This window comes from Clupea harengus, chromosome 20, assembly GCF_900700415.2.
Source record: "Clupea harengus chromosome 20, Ch_v2.0.2, whole genome shotgun sequence".
In the NCBI taxonomy this organism is placed as follows: Eukaryota; Metazoa; Chordata; class Actinopteri; order Clupeiformes; family Clupeidae; genus Clupea; species Clupea harengus.
In genome coordinates, this window is record NC_045171.1 from 17,176,916 (window position 1) to 17,190,785 (window position 13,870).

Below are 13,870 nucleotides of genomic sequence, written 5' to 3' on the forward strand. Positions count from 1 at the left end.
CGTCCATGAGTTTTTCATGAAAATTCATTGCAAGATGTGAGATGATTTTAGGAAGAACAAGAGAGATCAAGAGCAGGAGAGTGTAACACTAGAGTATCAAACCTCATTGCTTGGTCTGATTAAAACACACACACACACACACACACACACACACACACACACACACACACACACGCACACACGCACACACACGCACACACGCACACACGCACACACGCACACACGCACACACACGCACACAGAGTAGCCATTGCATTGGTGTGCTCGTCTGTTTAGTGTCCTGACTAAGTCATGTTGGCTTTGGTATCCCTGCAGCAGCAGTCTCCTTGGCAAAGGACTGTCAGATCTGACATCTGGCTAAATTGGACCTGGAGGGCAGCCAGACCCTCTGGCACAGGGACACAACCACAGAATCACTTTAGAAGACGGACGGGCGGGCTGGAGGGATGCTCTGATACAAGCATGCACTTTCAAGTGCACACTCAGCGAGAAACGGCACAAAGACACAACAGAGACCTCATTGATCATCTGGAGGTGCTAATGACGCCTGTCTCAAACACTAAAACTCAGCCTCAAGTCGCAATACAAGCTGGATCCACCTTCACAAACAGTCATTACCCTAATGGTCCCAATAAATACCAACACTTCCATTATCATTGCCACTATCTTCCACCATCTTACCATCACCACTTACTGTATAGCCTAACAATTCCTCTTCCATACTAAGGAGATTTTAATATGTTTAAAACAAGATTCTTAACCTTTGCCATATGGTCCCTGTGGCACCAAGAAGATCAAGTAATGGGCCAACGTGTCTCATCTCAAACCCTGCCATCACCACTACTACAGTTGAAACAATTAAATATTCCATACTAGGTGGATTTGAATACGTTTTAGAACAGCAGCACAAGATGCTTGACATTTGCAGCACATTCCCTGCATCACCAAGGAGATCATCTTGGTTTCTGGGTCAGTCTCAGCTAGCCTGGAAGTGGTCGATACCAGAGTGTGAATCACTCTTCTAATGGCACAACCGGTTTGCAGGCCTAACGCTGTAATAGACAAGGTTTCACACAGGAAACATTCGGCTAGGGAGCAAACAACCATATAAATCACGTTATTTGGATTTCAAATCTGACGGCTGACTTAGAGCAGGGCGACCGTGTAGAGGTCTCTGAAAAGAAACACATCTAACGTCATCTTGTGTATGCAAGAGTACTTCAATCCAATGCAATCCAAACTGCATATTTATTCACCAATACAACCACAGTGCTGATCCGGGCTTAAACTGAGGTGTTGGCTATCCCAGCCATAGCCAGGATTAACTCAGTCTAAAACAGTTATAAGGCTTGGTGCACAAGACAAGAGCATGGTTACCGCAAATGTCCTCGTTTGTCGCCCTAGAGATTCCATTAACATACTGGGCTCAAGCAAGTCATGACTGTTGACCTTTCAGAGGTCCCTGACATCTATTAGCAAGTCATTATCAGAGCTCCAGGAGCCCGGAGGAGAAGGCCATCTTCTTGTAAAAATAGAACTACACAGGATTTACTGAGAATTGTGAGTGAAGAGGTTTGTTGCCATCAGATTCACTTAAAGAGAAAACCATGAATGAAAGAAGAAAACATGCCACGCTCACATGAAGAACCCTGAACGATGACCTTTCCATACACGCACACACACACATTAGATCTGTGTCAAACAGAAGTCTCTTCATTGAATGCAACCAGAGACGCATTATATTACTGAATGCAGAGTAGTCAATGCTCTGCTAAAACACACATGATGTTTTATGCCATCATTACAAGCTTCTCATATATAGCGGTATATAAATCTGGTCCATTTACCGTAAATTGTTCACATGCCATAAAATATAATACAGAGATGTACATTCAGTCAAATATAATTATAATAGGAACCAACTGTGCCTTGTAATCATGGTAAAGTAAGGAAAATGTAGATTGGATTAGCTTGCAGACATATGGCATCAGTACTTACGCGACTGGAACTCTGAGTATGTATCAAGCTTCATAAGCTTAAGTAATGTTTACAGAGTCAATCATATTTGAACACTCCTCACGTCTGGCCATAGTTTACACTGTTTGAAATCCCCTTCACTGGTTGAAGAGGAGAGAGGTAGTAAGACACTGCAAAAAAGGCTGATAATAGGAACTGCAATGATGCTTTTGCCTGCATGCATGCAGATAGTGGTTACTGAGCCGCATCCGTCCAAATCTAAGTGAGCTGAATGAATATTTTAAGCTCAGATACAGTTAAATAGATTTTATTGAGAAATGGCAATGGCATGTCATGAGAAGCTGCATCGTATAACTGTACTTTGAACTTTATCATCATATAGCTACGTTACAGTCTAACTTGATGGAACCTTCTGGCAACGATCTAGGCTACCGAATGAATTGGCTACATGACCCAAGCTTACCTTGAGAAGCTGTTCAGCTATGGCTAATTAGCCTAGATGCTACATGCAGCAATTAGAGTGAGCAAGACTCACTTCGCCTAAACTTTGCCTTACTTTTATCCCAGTAGTGATGGAAGTAAGCCTCAAGAGTGCACCCAATATGACCAAGTAATCATTTGTTTGCCATTCCAGTCATTCAAACCACTCCAGCAGCAGATGGTAAAATACAATATCAAACCTTCATCAACAACACTGACAGCTAAATGCATAGACATTTCTGTAACTCTAATGAGCATGCATTAAAAAGTAGAAAGTTCAATGATCTCATTTCATATATATGAGAGAGAGGGAGACATGGGTACATGGGCATGGATACAGACTTTTTTTTTGTGCAATTCCCGTTAATTAAAGACTCCCTTAATCAAAGCAGAGAGTGAATTAGGAGAGGGGAGACATGTCTCTTCTCTAGTCCTGCTCCCTTAAGGTACTGCGGAATTGAAAAAAAAAAATCTCATTTACTGAAATTGAAACGTGTCTTCGGGGGCACTGGATGAAGGAAATCTGGCCTGTCTGATCCAAAAAAAAGGAATCTTGTGCTTCTTCCCTGGGTCATTCAGAATCAGATGTGGGTCGTCTTCCTATGGATACAGGTTGGTCTGTTTGACCCTGGCTTCCATAAAGCATGCGTATCACCCAAAAAGTAATTAGTGTGACTGCGCACGTTTGATCTTTGTTCCACCCGTCTGTGGTGCTCCATTTGATATATTGACATCACTCCAACTCCGACATGTCCGTACTGATCCCGTGTAGCGCTCTTGTAAAATGGTTTGAGTGCTCCTTGTCGTTTTTGGTATTGTTGTTTTTCATCCCTCTCTTTTCCCAGTGAATTGAATACTACAGTAGGTAGACCGATGGTAGGTGCCATAGCTGGTGAACAAATCTGTCTGTCTGTCTGTCATTTCAACCATGCCCTTAAGTTTATATGTCTAGCTGTTATCAGAGATTTTCCGGTCTGTCTGTCTGTCTGTTTGTCATTTCAACCATGCCATTAAGTTTATATGACTAGCTGTTATCAGAGATTTACCCGTATGCCACATACCATGGTAATATGATACTGATGGAACAGTGGATTGCATTGCTGATTTCCAAGCAGTATAGGGGGGTTTGATTCCTGGCCAAAGCCAGATGTTTCTCTGAGTGCCTTTGGACAAAAGCATCTGCGAAATACTTAACCTTTACCTTTTTAATGGAACAAATTATTTATTTTCCAGGGCGAGCAGGAACCACAGCTATCCAGTTCACAAAGTGAGAGTAACAGAAGAGTAATCCAGGCTAATCAAGCATTTCACTAAATTTGCGCTCATTTCTGCTTTTGTCAAAAAAAGAAAACAGCAATCAGAACAAATGTCATCTCTCATAGCAAGTGCTCTCCAGACACAAGGCATTTCATTAAACAGGACCATATAAATGAGACAAACGAGAGAAATTAATTAAAAGGGACCAAATAGTTTGATCAAACTGTGCCATGGCTGCCCGCAAATGTTTGAAAACATAAGGGCAACTGGCACTCGGAGGCACACAGAGGCGCCAAACTCTACCACACGTCTGAACAAGTCAACAAGGTTTCCCCTCACTGGTTAAACAGAGATCTGATCAGGCGCTGTATTCCTCCTGAGGCACTATCAAGGCAGGGGGAACATGATGAGCCCAGCACACAGCCAGCCTCCAAGCCACATTTAAATCACCTGATGTGACGGTGGTGGTGGTGGTGGTGGTGGTGGGGCAGGAAAAGCTGATAACAGTAAAAAATGAGAGTGGTCGAAAACTGAACACTTCCCATTCAGTGTATGTCTCAAGTTACCTCCCATGATTTTCAGTGTTCATTGTGAATCTCTCCTGGGTTCATGGTTTTGTGGGCACAGACCAATATCACAGAATGATCAAAGCCACTGAGGCAGCTTCAGGCAAACTCACTAATCCCAGCAAAGAGAGGAGCCACAGCTTTTCCTCCCGACGAGGGTCGATACAAATGTCTGCTTCTGTTTCAGACCATTTATCCACACAATTTCTGGATATAAGGATCCAACTGCATATCTGCTAAACTCTTCAAGGAGTCACTTGTTTTAGGTTAGCTGGCCTTCAAATCTCAGCTCTTCTTGACCTTGACCTTGAAATACCCAATTAGCAATTAGCTGATTCTCAACCATGGCTTTTCAGACCATATCACACTGCCTATGCATACACTTATATTGACATTTACATTCATTCATTCAGCATACACTTTTATCCAAAGCAGCATACACGCTTGCTAGCACGCTATTTTAGTCAATCAATATGTGTGCTCCCTTGGTATGAAAGCAATGACCCAGTGGTGTTGCTCGAGCCTTGCCCTACCAGTTGAGTGACAGGAAAATGATCAATTGAACACCCCCACTTGCATGTTACAGCCATATTAGGAGGCCAGGATGCCAGTGCCGTTGAGCGAATGAGACACCTGTTTGTTTGCCCCCTGCCTGAATGATGCCTAGTAGCCTTCATCAGAGTCGAGGTGAGAGGTGAAGGTGGTGTGTGTGTGGGTCGTGACGCGGTGACACTGCTGATGTTACAGCTCTGCATCACTGAACCTCACACCTGAGGATGACATCAGATGCTTTCCTTCCACCGTCTGAGGGCATGCACACACACACACAGCCAAATAAACCAACCTACAAACTTGCATAAATGCACACACACAAATGCACACGCACGCACACACACACACACACACACACACACACACACACACACACACTGACACTCATTGCAAACAAACCCACGCTCAATCAAACACAAACCAATATACACAGACTCCCGGATTATCGGGATTGTCTCTTTTCCAACTCTGCACACAAAGCTGTCAAATGCAAGTGAGCAAATGGGTAACAGGAATTTTTGATTATTTGAACCAGCCGGATCTGAATTTAAAATAATAGACAGAGACGAAAAAGAAAAATGAAAAACAATGAACAAGAGACAGCAGAAATCTTTCCAAGGACGGACTGACATCACAAGATGTGGGAGTGTGTGTGTGTGTGTTTATGTTCAGCCAAAGGCACATAGATTTTTGTCATTTAGCTAATCTTCCCTCCAGGTGGTAGTCAATTGAAAGGCCTAGTGCAGTGAAACGAAAAAATCACACTATGAAGTCCATTTGTTTATAGTCCTGCTGCTAAAGGTTCAATTCAAACGCTAGCTCTTATCTGCAGCAGTTTTATCTCCGCCACTGATGTCATGGGCTGTTTGAGCTGCCTAAAATCTCATCCATTGCACTGGAAATAACTAACCACCCACAAAGACGCATCACCGAGCAAACCACCACCACACGGGGAAGTGTTACTTTCAGACTATCAGGTCCCCCACTGCACACCGAGGCTCTGTAGCAGAAGCAGTCTGAGCCAACATCCCAGCAATCTATTGGGATGGATGGATGGATGGATGAACGGAATGCAAATGACTGTGTGAAATCACCCTTCCAAGAGTGGAAACGTGAATGTTTTCCTGTGCTCATCATGCAAGTGTAGGTGCTGGAAATTCTGACATTGCTAATGGAGAATCTGGCTCTATCAACACAAAAAGCACCCTTGTGGAACCTAGAGGTATTTTGATCACGACAATCAACCTCTCAGGATCAGAAACGTGGACTCCATCCAAACATCATGTCTGAATAACAAGAAGCCGTGGGAACCTGCCATTGCAGGCCTAATTCTAACCTGTGTGTACAAGATCAGGTGCAGGGAGTGAGCATGTGTGCACTTCCTCTTTCCTGGTTTCCCATGAGGCCTTTCACAAACTCCTCCATGCACATGTTTTCCAGCAAACACTTTGATCTAGAAATCTGTGCACTCAAGAAGAAGGATACAAGACTATTGGATGCCAGTGAGTGGTAAGTGTATTAGCTCTAGATAAACACACACAGATGAACACACTCAGACAAACACACACAGACACACAGACAGACAGACACACACACACACACACACACCAGAGCTCATAACCATGCCTTTGCTGCAGAACAACAAATATAATACTAAAGACATAATAAAAAGATACAAAATAATAACAGATGAATGTCTGAATGTTTCATAATATTCTCAGGATACCTCTGCCTCTTCATTGTCTTCAGAATTAGATTTATCTAAAGAGTCCTGAGGCTCTTTTGAAATTGTTTCCTGCCTACACACATAAAAGATGAAATGTTGTACTTATAAACTCGTTATCTAAATGAGCCAAATCTGATGGATGTCCTGCCCTGTGTACCTGTCTGTCTGTGGGCAGATACACTGATGACTCAGTCACAACTCTAGGTTTGTTAAAAAAAAGGCCTGCTTTTTCTCAGTCCAAATTTGAAGGTTGGTTTCCTGTTCCACGGAAGCGGGCCAATACCAGTTGATCCAATGACAATTGGCCCAAGACTGCAGGCTCATTGTACCCTTAAGTACAGTTGAGTGAGTGGACACCTCTCTTACATGCTCCTGTTAACGCTCAGTGCTGGTTGAGTTTCAATTTTCTTCCAACTCAAAATTTAATTTTTTGGTTAAATGCGAAGGTCAGCATCAGCACATCAATAACATTTTATTTTTTAAATAAAAGCACTGTCCAAGAACAAGACCAATCTGTTGAGGACAAGCATTAACAAAACACTCCAGGCTCCAAAGTTCCATCTGATTGGGCAAGAATGAAACAATCACTCCCTGCTCCCACGCATGAACATGCCAATTTCCTAGACTTAGTGTTGTCGCATGGTATTACTTTGTGTGATCTTGCTATTATTTGGTCTTCAATTCTTACACTTTTATTGCTCTCACATGTCCTAAATGTTTTATTTATTTTTAGTGTTTAAATATCTTATTATAGTCTTTTTAAAGTCTTTTTAAATCTCTTATTGTATTATTTTGAATTCTTCTTTATTATTGTTGTCAAATGATTCACCTCAACAAGCCCAAACCCTGTTGTATTTAAATGTCCTATATAAATAAATGTGACTTGACTTGCTGGCACTGTATGACGATTTCCCAAGTCCCAAGTCAATCACCTGGCTGGTTACCTGCATCACCTAAAGTCATTGCTATGACCCACCCCCCTCCCCAATAAGTAAGTCGTTTGAAAGGCATCAACGATTCAACACACGCCTCCAACTCTCCAGGGCCGGAGAGATAATACGCCTCTTGCAACAGCCAAAAAGTCCCTTAAATCAGCATGAAAATCTCACCAAAGCAGGGTGTTCAAAAGAGGCAAACGAGATGCGATCTAATGAGGAGATTGGCAGGCGTAGGCAGCAGGCCTGCTGCGCTGAAGCCCACACTGAACCGTTCCAGTCCAGAGCTGGATTGACATGCATAAGGATATGACATGATTAACAATGCTGCTAACGCCTCTGCCAAACGCCCACTGCAACCCCCGGAAGATTCTGTGTAAGTGAACAGCGTTGACTCAGCCCCAGGCAGCAAACACAAGAGAGAAGCAATCTGTCTCTTCATTAATCTGATTTGAGGTTTGAGCATAAATAACCTCAGGCTACTGTAATGGACACACTGTTTTGAGGTACGACTGAAAATAATGACTTTGTGCTGTTATAATGTCACAGCAATGGACAAAAGTGAGCAATCTGACAAGGTCACTGTCGCCTGAATTACAGAAGCAAATTAACAGCTATTATATATAATGTAATAAATAAAAAGACAGACAGAGACAGACAGACAGACAGACAGACAGACAGACAGAAAAGAAAGAAAACTGTGCCAACATCCCAAAGGGGACCATGTGAACCATTAAGGGCAATGTACAGATTAGAAGGAGTGTAGGGCAATTGGGTGGAGGGCTGGGGTTAGCAATTCCCACACCCAACCAGAACAAGAAGAAGGAAGGTCCATCAATTCATTTTCAGAAGACGGCCACAATTCTAGTGAGCCGATGGACCTTAATCGACCCACTCAGCAGAGGAGGAACAGGAGGAACAGTAACAAACAGACCTGCACAGTAGTACATCGCAACGGCTGGATGAGGAAGTAAACTTTTAACCCCGGGTAAGACAGATAACCCTATAAATGAATACAGATCGCTTTTGCCTGCCAAAGATGCAGCAATCTTAGATCCAATCCGTGACACGACTACCAAGCGGAAGCATCTCCAACTACTAATTTTACAGTCAAATGAATAGCATTAAAAAGGCTGACTTTACCTACACTCATTAACATGCAAAGAAGCCATTTTTTTCCCCCTCTGTGCTCATCTGCATTTGTTGAGAAAAAGCGTAAGGCACCGTTAAAAAAGAGAGGGAAGAAGGAAGGAGGGAGAGAGGGCTGGGGAAATGAATAAATAGACTGAGGTAATCTCCGATGCTCTTTGTAGAAAGCTTGTTGGCGCTGATAGAGACAGCTGGAGATGTATGTACGTGTGTGAGAGCAAGAACACTTTCATGATGCAATGCTTGACTTGCACCGAAAGAAAGAGTGAGAGAAATGCCATGACAAGGCACACACACACGCTCACGCACTCTGATGAGATACCGAATGACAGACAGACAGACAGACAGACAGACAGACAGACAGACAGACAGACAGACAGACACTCACATACATTACCACACGCACACTGACAGCTCAGTCATTTGGACGGCACATCAAGAGTCAGAACTGGCAACATTTCTAAATCCCTGTGAGCCCTTCGGGGGTTCATCTGAAGCAGGAGAGACTGATATGTAGGCTTGGAGAGGAGGTGCTATTCAGTCTTAGAATAAACCACACAACCACAAACTTAAATGCTGGCTAGCGTTATCTTTTTCCCTATAGACTAGGCTTGTAACATTTAATCTAGCCTTTAACATATTTAGCGGTCTAACATTAGACTATGTAGGCTAATGTTCCAGTATTTTAAGTATAAACGCATTCAAGCAACCTGCAAGAGCATCATCCATCAGTTTTTTTTTTTTCATTTTCTCTTCTGCTCTGGTTGCCCTTCCACCAGGCCTTTTGTTAACTGTTGCCTAAAGCCTTCATATCATGTTGCGGTGTAAACGCTATGTTATGAGATATACATGTTTGTCCGTTATGTCTGCAAATCAAAATTGATCTCTGCTTTTCTGGTGCACTATTTAGCGTGCAATGCTGGTGTGGTGGAGGACTCAAACTCAACCAAGTACCATTCCGGTTAAGGCACACACTTTCTACTGACAAACCATCATGACCAACAACTTGTTCGTCTGGTGATCAAACTCAAAAGAGCAGGAAAAGCGAAGAGAAGGGGGAATTTGATTTCACTTCGGGGATCATTTCACCCGTCAGACAGGGTGTTGTTACAATGTGGTGGCCCGATGGGAAATCCTGATTGTCCTGGGACATCGGGCTAGTTATTTTACAATTCCTGGAGGCTTGACAGCAACAAACCTGGCACACTGGGAGAAGAAAGAAAGGCTAAACCATTTCCAATTGGCCACAATCACATACAATGCAGCACTTGACAGAGGCCCATGAAGTGCTGCATAAATAACGACACCCTAATACAGATGGAAATGCATTACCTTACACAAATAAAAGGGGATTGGGATGTCTGGAAGAAGGCCATCGTTCAGGACAAATAGGAAGCCATCGACTTTTCGCTCTTTCAAATGGTCGTATTGACCTATTTAATCCTGCTGCGGCCTGAAAAGGAGTCAGTCAAGAGGTTTTACATGTAAATTCAATGGATATTGAACTCAATAACCGAGCATTCAAAGAGGACACCTTCAAACCTCCCCCTCAAAAATAACTCACCTTGAATATCTGCCTTCATATATAAAGTTCATTTGAGAAGGTTTAAAAAATAAATAACAAAAATGCTCAATGTTTATTTTATATTTCTCTCACATATGGTTCAAGAGATGCTCTGCATGCAAATTGGGGTCAAATAGATATTCTGAATGGCAGACACACAGACAGACAGACACAAACAAACAATGGCACCCATTACTCAAACTCAGTGGACTATGTGCCACATCGGAGAGAGATACTTGAAAGAAGCTCATCCTCCAGCACCCACATAAACTATGGATGTGCAGCATCCATCACCATAGGGACTCGGCGCTGGGAAGGGACACCGCTACCTGACGTCTTCATCTCTCCCAGCGGATGGCTACACAGGTACATGGGTATCTAAATAAGGCGAGACTGAGTCTTCTGAAAGCTAATAAATATGTATGCCGCGGAGTGGGTGTCGACGTTGAAGGGAGCTTCAATCCATCCTGAAACTGATACGGGTGATCACAGTCTTAAAGTTGGTCCTTGGAAAACATAAACAGTCCACTGCCTCTGGCAAAAAAAAAAAATACTGAACTGAACCGAAGTCTTAAAGTGAAGTTACCATGACTGCAAATGACAAGAACGAAGCACGCCTTAAAAACACGTCTAACCTATCTCAGATTTGTACCTTACTTGTGGTTCAAACTGATATAACAACCTCCTCCAAACCAAGCAATGAAAAAAGTAAAGTAAATAAATAAAATATAAATTAAAAAAATAAATAAAAAGCTACAAACTTGTAAGCCTATCTCTAGAGGTACTGCTGGGTGTAATGGGGACTCTGTGCTCTCCCAGTCTCTTTGCATTACTCTTCCTTCTGAAGCAAAGGGCACTTTCAACACAGACGTTCGACCCTGCTACACAACCGTGCCTGCCGAGGGGGAGATATAGCAGGATCTAGCGCACGCAAAACATAACAAACGCAGGCATGTCCTATAGCTGTGGAGCTCATACCCACGCAGATATAACGGATTAAATGCATGCATGCATCCATTATTAATTCTCTCCTGCATCTTAAAACATACACAGATACGTGGACGCACACACACACACACACACAGGCACATAGAGATTCCATCATTAAATGCAGGGCTTGCATTAAAGATGATCTACAGAGCAAGGAGAAGAACAGATATATCTGCCATAGGAAGGCACACTGGTAACTTGTGACTACGAGGGGGAAAAGAGAATTGTCACAGAAAGCATGAAATGAAATGGAAGAAGTTTTAAAAAAAAAATCCACTGCAAATGAAACAAGCTGAGGAAGGACAGATGCTGCTCAAGCAAAGTTTGCTGCCGACACGGATAAGTTTGGTGCGTCCTGAGATGCCTCTCTCTCTGTGTTCTCGATCCAATTTTCCTCACCTCCACATTCATCACCGGCCCACCGCTAGCGATGACCTGAATCTAGCACGGCCCTTGCGATCTCCAATTAAGACTTCAACCCCTTTTCCCTGTAGCAACCAGCAGCTGACAGTCCACTAAATGAAGACATCATTTTTAACTCCTCCTTAACTTCTGACATGGTGGTGATGAATTGCTAGGTGTGCCTGTGTGCGCCCGTGTGCGTGTGCGTGTGTGTGCGTGTGCGTGTGTGTGTCTGTGCGTGTGTGTGTATGCGTACACACCAGCAGGAGATTGCCTGTGTGAGCCAGATGGGCAGCGAGGCGGGGATCTCTCCTTTTAAAGTAGCGTTCAGCAGGAAGTGACAACAGATTGCAGCGGGCGCACTCTTTTGATTAGGTCCTTCTGGAGGAATCTATTTGCAATGGCGCAGCACACAGAGCACATATTCTTCACTCACATCAGGCCTGATTGATATTCCAAATGGCTGACCTGCAAATTACTGGCCGGAAGCCCTGTGATTGATCCTCAGTCTGTCCGAGAGCAGCAATATAAAGAAATACAAACATTTAAATTTTCTGATCTTTTTCCGACATTCATTAAAATAAGAGGAATTGGTGGTCAATTGGTGAACACCTCCCAATTTTTTTAGCTTTGATTGAAAGCATAAAACCTTTCATTTGAGAGTGTGTTTTTACAAGCCAAGAAAGGGATTAATAGTCCATGCATGTGTGTGAATACAATTCAATAAAAAAAATTGAAAATTTAATTTGAAGGTGCCATAGAATGCATTTATTCAGTATTTTTTGAATAAATATTAATGAGTCACGACTGTTAAGAAACAGTTTAGGATTTGGCCCATTTTACCACCCTCTTAGGACATACCTAGGATTCGCATTGGCATTCACTGTATGTCAGTTCTGTGTACTGAACTCTCCTTATTCAACTATGCCAGGGTAAATACAGATTTCCTTTAAATACCTTTTAACCATTTTCCTTGGATGTCGAAATAGCTAATTCCATCAGGCATGTCATCAGTGACACACCTAAAAGATGTTCTACGGAGCCATTAGCAGGTGCAACTCCATGTGTGGACCGGTCAATTTAGCGAACAGCCAGTGATGATCCTGGGGTCAATACGAGCGGAGGCCTCTTTTGAGCAGAACATCAATCCGTGCTTTGTGTGCGTGCAAGAGAGAAACTGAGAGCAGTTAAAGTCCCATTGCTGGAACACAGACACACACACACACACAAGTGGCCATTCACCTCGCAGCAGTGGCGGCCGGCGTCATAATGGGCTGAATGAGTGTGTGCATCACATCAAACAGAGTGGCGGCGGGCGCTGCCGAGGCAACGTGCGGCGGGAAATTGATTTCCCACTCCAGCCCAGCGAGCCGGTTCAAAAGCATTTAGCAAATAAGGTTTTCAATGACTCATCCCCCCCTTCTGTAAACAACAAACAGCAACTTTTCTTGGTCACACCTACACACACACTCTCTAAGGCAGACAAGATAAGAAAAGCTGTAAGCTTAGCGAGGTGGGGGGGGTGGGGTGGGGGGGTTGGTAGGCTGAAAAGATACAGACAACAGCGAGTAAGAATAGAGGACAATAAGCCTTAGAATGAAGGAGCCACAGTGAATGAGAGAAGAAGACTATGATAACCAACAAAACACATGGCCTAGCAACTGGTGGAGATGTGCAAATAAGACACACTTCCTCCTGGTGGCCAATGGAGGAACTGCATCAACACATTGTCTGGCCTGTCAGGTATCTGCTCACTCCTCACGCGAGCAGCAGGCAGAGGAGACGCGAAAGGGGAATTAAAAACCCCTCCAGCACCCTCTGAAGGAAAGGAAATCGATACGGCAAAAAATGTCTGTCCATGCAGCCCTAAAAGTTATTTCTGGTGCTCTCCCGCATGCGCATGCATCAAACCTGATTAGTCCCCCATATGAGCCTCTCTCTTATTATCTCTGTCTTTCTCTCTCTCTCACACACACACACACAAATGCGCACACGCTGCCACACTGTCAAACACGTAGACATGGTCTCACACACACACAAAAGTCACAGTCTTTCCCTCTCTTTCTCTCCACACACACACACACAGTCAAACATAAACACTTGAGAGGACATGGCTGTCAGCCGAATGTCACAGAATTTCTAAGGACATTCGCTTTCACCAAAAGCAGTCGGCACATCCTTCACATTTATCATAGGCAGTGTGAACCTCGGGACACAATTTGCTGTTTTATGTCCATTCAGTGGAAAAGATAAAGAAGAAAATACTGTACAA

At 43.3% G+C, this 13,870-nt stretch overlaps 1 protein-coding gene across 4 annotated transcripts in view; it reads right to left on the bottom strand.

Annotated features, from left to right (window-relative positions):
• slc36a1 (solute carrier family 36 member 1) overlaps window positions 1-13,870 on the bottom strand; it is a 45,879-nt gene that overhangs the window by 13,681 nt on the left and 18,328 nt on the right. The gene's annotated exons all lie outside the window — the stretch shown is intronic.